A 6,000-nucleotide genomic window follows, 5' to 3' on the forward strand; every position below is an offset into this window, starting at 1 on the left:
AAGTCTGATCGAGGAGGGGAATTTACCTCGGATGAATTTTTTGATTTTTTTGAAGAACATGGAATAAGAAGGGAATTCTCTACTGCAAGGACTCCTTAGCAAAATGGAGTAGTGGAAAGGATGAACAGAACGATTCAACAAATGGCTCGTGCTATGCTTGATGAGTCTGGAACTCCCGCAACCTTCTGGGGTGAAGCTGCATTTGCTGCAGTTACTATTCTCAACAAGACAAACGTCCGGGTGAACAGCACTCAAACTCCTCATGAACTTTGGTATGGTAAGACTCCTACGGTAAAATACTTCAAAATTTTTGGAAGCAAATGTTACATCAAAAGGACTGATGAAAACCTTGGAAAGTTTGAACCTAGAGCAGATGAAGGCATTCTCCTTGGTTACTCTCCCCACAGCAAAGGATATAAGTGTTACAATAAAAGACTTGGAAAAATTGTTGAAAGTATTGATGTAGTGGTTGATGAAGAAGGAAACATTCCTAGGCAGGTAAAATCCGAAGATTTCAAAGATGATGAGGACTATCCTTCAACATCAAATCAGACTTATGATGAAGAAGAAACCCATGAGGAACCAAAAGAACAGATAAGGGTAGAAGAAAATACTCCATCCAGATACGTTCAAAAGAATCATCCAGAAACTCAAATTTTGGGTCAGAAAGAGGCAGGTGTACAAATGTTGTGGGGAAAAATGCCTATGTAGGACAATCCTATCCACCTAAGGTGTGACAGTGCCTTAGCAACAAACAGAGACAACTATTCTAGTATTCTTCCTTTATGAATTAAGAATGAAAGAGAGATAGATGGACTAATCGGTGTCTTCCGTTTGTCCCTCGATCCGGTCTCTCTTCTCTTTGAGGGTTCCCAGATACTTGCCTTCTCGCTCGCCCAGCTTCAAGAGGTTTCTGCAAGATCACAAGAAGAGAACACTACACAAGACATGGATTCATATTCATAACTAGTTCAGGATTAGAAATAAACTAAACATACTAATGCAATCATACATCAAAGATACATCAGTATATAGGAGAAACCAAGATAGCTTTATTGATGAATAACAAGGTTCAGGAAGAGATACAACCCAGAGGGCTCCAATCCAGCATCCCCTTCCCAGCAAATGAAATTCCTATCTTCACCCCCTTCGAAGCATTAAGCACCCAATGATTCCAATCTCAAACCAACAGCAATTCTTTGCAATAACAAAATTCCAGCCCCCAGATCTCATGGAGGAGAGATCCATATATAGATGTTTGGAGAGAGGATGACTCAGCTTGAGATCTGACTAGTGTCCTCTCCCTCTGTCAGTTCTTGATTCCACTTGGATATTAGGAACCTCTTACTCATCACCAGTCGAATTCACTGAGGCAAGTGTCATTGAGGAAGATTCTGGAAGCTTCCTGGGTCTTGACACCTCTTGGAATGAACTTGCCATTTGTCAAATCTCGCTCAACGCACCCTGGTAGTGCTTCTACCTGCGTTGCAGTGCAGGTAGCCAGTGTTGGCTTTGACATTCAGCGCAGACAGCTAGTGGAGCCACTGAATTGATCCTGAATTGACTTGTTTTTGAGCAGTTTCTGGTGGAGAACTTCTGTGAATTGCTGTGGTTTGTTAGCCTTGTTCCTCTAGGGGTAGGAACAACATGTTTAGGGACTTTGGATCCCTTAGATTATGGACATTTCATGCTCAATGCTGTAAGGCACAAAAATGTCTATAACAGTTGCCCCCTAAAGTATGAGGCCGTTTATCGGGTGAAATGCTTTATCAGGGGGATCCGAAGTTCATCCAATGTTGGGAGGAGACCTGTAATAAGATACGATACAATACATTATTTTTCATACTGCTTTCATGATCTAGCTGAGGCGGGCATTCCCATGCTCAGCTTTATAAATTCATTTTTCTGTACATAGAACAGACAATCGTCTGATGGTAGACTGATAATTTTGATGAAATTATCATCCTTCGGGTAGGATGATTATCTACTGTAATGATGTACATGTTAATGTCTTTATCTTTTCTGAATATATATCGCAGCCCAGATGGATGAAACTAGATCCGGGGTCTTCAAACTCGTTCGATCTTCACTCTAAGTACAAGTCGATCCATGTGAGAAATGTTCTGAAGTCGAACATGGAAAGACATCGCTTGATTACCGGTCAATGATGTAAACCATTAACAAGCGCGAGAGGAATCACCGATAATGATAATGACCCTCAAGGTACTGCAGTACAATTTACGTGGTGTGAATAAAGGACTTGGTGTCGAACACCACGCAAAATCTTTCGGTCGAAGGTCATTGATGTATACCTGTCGCCGGAAGTGAGAAACTTGCCATTGAGGCATGCAAGCTTCAAAGTACTGAAGGGGTTGTTCCTAGATAAACTTCTTGGATAATGAGCTGATGTCGACAAGAAGCGATCTGCCAAAGGAGGGCCTTAATGAATCCCACATCAATGACACGGAATAGAGCTAATGATTTTGGTGGAGGTGAAAACGATCTGTGACATATGATTCAGGGTGGCGGTCATGAAAGGATGAAGGATAATGTACGGCAGTGGATGGGACACGGTTGACTTTTCTGAACGACTTCCCTTGAACATATGGTAACACTCATGCGATGGATTGGTAGCATTACCCTAAATATGGATGGTATGGCGAGACCATGGATGTGACCGGTGAATGAAACAACCCAACCCGATTGTGGTACGGAGGAAAAGTGTCATGTTCAAGAGCAACTTGCTACCATCAAAGTTTTCTTGAGTTTCTCCCAATTTTTCCCCAGTCATTGCTGACCAGTACCTCTTTATTTTTGTCAAGCTTGAGGAGGATAACATATGCTTGTTCTATAACCTACCCTTCGGGCAAGCCCATCGCTATGTTTTAACGAGCCAGGCGATAGTGAAACTCATTCTCGTCTAAAGACAAGTTTGTTGCTATTTAATGCATTTAACGAGTCTAACGACAAAGATAACTCGGTCCTTTTCACTTTTAGAGAGTCTGAAAAGGTACATAAAGTTAACTCCAAAAGTCCTTTTTCGTCATCTAATCCCTTAGGTCCGAAAAACTATAAAACAATACAGAAGGGATGAGTTTTCGATTGTTTTAACGAGCCGAATAAAACAAGCGCTCGATCTTTTTGTGCAATAATCCCTCAGGTCCAAAAAGATTAAAATCTAGAGGAGGGATAGCACTTCTTGTCCCTTTAACGAGTTGGAAGGCCAAGGACTCGGAAATCTTTTCATATTTTACGAGTCAGATGAAAAGAGCTTAAAGAAGACTCGTCTTTTGAGGAACGAGTGATGAAACAGGTTAGCAGCTGATTCCAGGTACAGGTTGGAATTTTCCAATCACGGAAGTGTCACAAGGATGGCTAGTGAAATCACTCTTCGCAGCTGTTCCTCAAAATGGGTAAACAAACATATGGAGGTGAACGATCGGCCAATGGAAAAGTGGAGGTGACGGGCAAACATGACCAAGGCTTTAATGGCTGATGATATTACATTCACAGTGGTTATTTACCGGGATAGTTCATTTTTTAACGAGCTTAAACGCGGGTGGAAACATTTGCTCGATCTTATGTTTATTTTTTAAAGAGCATGAACTATGTGCTAAAACTGCTCGGATCTTGCGTTTATTTTTTAACGAGCATGAACTGTGTGCTAAAACTGCTCGATATTATATGGTCAAATTTTTTATTTTTTACCATGACTAGCTTTGCTCTTTTCAAGGATAGTACTGGATCCTCAATCGCTGCATCAAACTAGTTAGAAATGAATAACATTTGCTTGAAAATGAGATTAAACCCTAATATTTTTCTTTGAACTACGTAAAAAGCAATTAAAAAGTGTTTTTACCTCTCATTTTACCATTTCATTTGAACTTGGTTTGTTGGAGCTTTGGAGGTGCCTCTTTCCCCTTGATTTTCATCAGCTGATTCCGGGAGATTCTGCGGACGATTTTCGGCGCCGTCTGGACCAGGTAGGAGCTAAACCCTAGCTCTTTCTTTTCATGGTCTCCTTTTTCCATTCTGTGCCTGTTTTCCTGTTTCCCTGAGCCCCTGGGGTTTTGTTAGGGCGCTCTGCCATCAGCGCAGCTGGTTCATTCGAAACCTGCGTTGAATGTCAAGTTGCATGAAGGCAGTTTGACCTTCAACGCAGGTGGAACACTGGCTAGTTGCGCTGGGCACAGAAAAATAGTTTTGTTGCACAGTTTTTGATGAAAATTTTGCCAGTTTCTCATCAAATCCAGGATCTAACTCATCTCATGTTTGTTTTTCAGATATTATTGGAGTAAAATGACCCTTACATGGCGAGAACGAGAACACGAAGAAGAGGACATGATTGCCCTCCATGATCCTGTCACGGTGAACGCGCTGCAGAACTGTGGTCCGCTGAAGTTATTCCGTATCTCTAGTATGAGAGCACAAATCTCCCTACTGCAGTATATGCTTGATGCTTGGGATCCTATCAACCAAGTATTTCAAATCCGGAGCAAATCCATCCCTTTGACCGTGGTAGACATTTACTTCTTGACTGGTTTGTCGAGGCGGGGTGCCCCCATTTCTTTGTCAGGTTCGGCCCGAGGGAATGACTCCGTGAGAGATTATGTCTGCCAGTATTGCAGGGAAGGATCTCAGTCGAGTAGAGATGACAAGGTCGTTATCCGTGAGATTGCTGACAGGTCTCTCAGGTCCATTCTGTATACTATTGGTAGGATGGCCGGTAGTGCATCTCTTCATGTTGCCAACAGATCCTATGTGCAGCACGCCTTGGAGTGCCTCTAACCGAAAATATTCAACTGGTGTGATGCAGTACTTCTTCAGATGAAAAGTCAGTTGACCAAGGTAAAGGACGAGAAGCTGAAGAACTTTGGATTTGGTTCTATTTTGACTGCCTTTGCCTTGGAGAAGATACCACTGATGCAGCCTCAGTATATCGCAATCGACTTGCCTTCTCCTACCGAGCCACGCATGCAGAGATGGGTGGATCACATGTCTAGGCATGCTGGTCAATCTCATATTTCTTTCATTGATACCTTCTTCAGGTGGTTCGAGCGTCAGGAGATGGTCTATTCCGAGTATCCATATGTTGGTATGGATTTCCGAGGTGATCCGGACTTGGTACTGCCGGATGGTGAACAGTGGGGCGCTATTGGTAAAATCTTCGACCATATCACCGTTTACTATTTTTATTTATAATTTCCTTGTGCTTTATTCTATCAAGACTTTAATCAAACTCATGTGTGCATGCAAATGTTGGTCCTGTTCGTCCAGCAGTTCGCCCAAGAGCGCCAGTTGCTGCCCCAGCAGGGGAGACTGCTGAGAGGGTTATTCTTCGTGACCTTGATGTGGCCGAGACCCTCTCAGCTGTGCAGGAGCAGATTGAGAGCCTTACTCTCGGCATTCCCGATGTGAGGATCGATGAGTTACCTTTATAGTTGCAGCGGCATACTACTGGTGTGCCTAGACGATGGACTCGTCTCTTACGCATGATTGCACAGGCCGTGACGTGCTATCATGAGCATCACTAGGCTAGGGTGCCCCCTAGCATTTTGAGTTTTTGGGTCATGCGACCAATTTTGTCTTGGTTACAGAACATTATATGTAAACGATAAATAGCTTATATATATATATATATATATATATATATATTGATTTTCGGGGTTTATTCTGGTTGAGTTATATGATCCATATGTACAACATTGATGATGTGTCTCTTTTTATAAATGTCGCAAATGTCTATCTAACACATAGTTTGCTAATGAGTCGGTTAATGTGTTTAAGTTTCTGGAAATATGTTGGTATTGAATTAAATCAAATTGTCTTTCCAAAATCTTAACCCTTAGGAACATGCGATAAATAGCTGGGTTGCGGACGGAATATATACCATTGAGTTGTAGTATTATGAGTTGTGAGTCTAGCCTGACGATTAGTCGGCATATACCATGGGTGATGGCATCAAAGAGTAGTTTTATCAACGCGCTATACTCAGCGATG

This window comes from Pinus tabuliformis, chromosome 3_1 (assembly GCF_031772625.1).
Source record: "Pinus tabuliformis cultivar Carrire ecotype Pingquan chromosome 3_1, CPIR1, whole genome shotgun sequence".
In the NCBI taxonomy this organism is placed as follows: Eukaryota; Viridiplantae; Streptophyta; class Pinopsida; order Pinales; family Pinaceae; genus Pinus; species Pinus tabuliformis.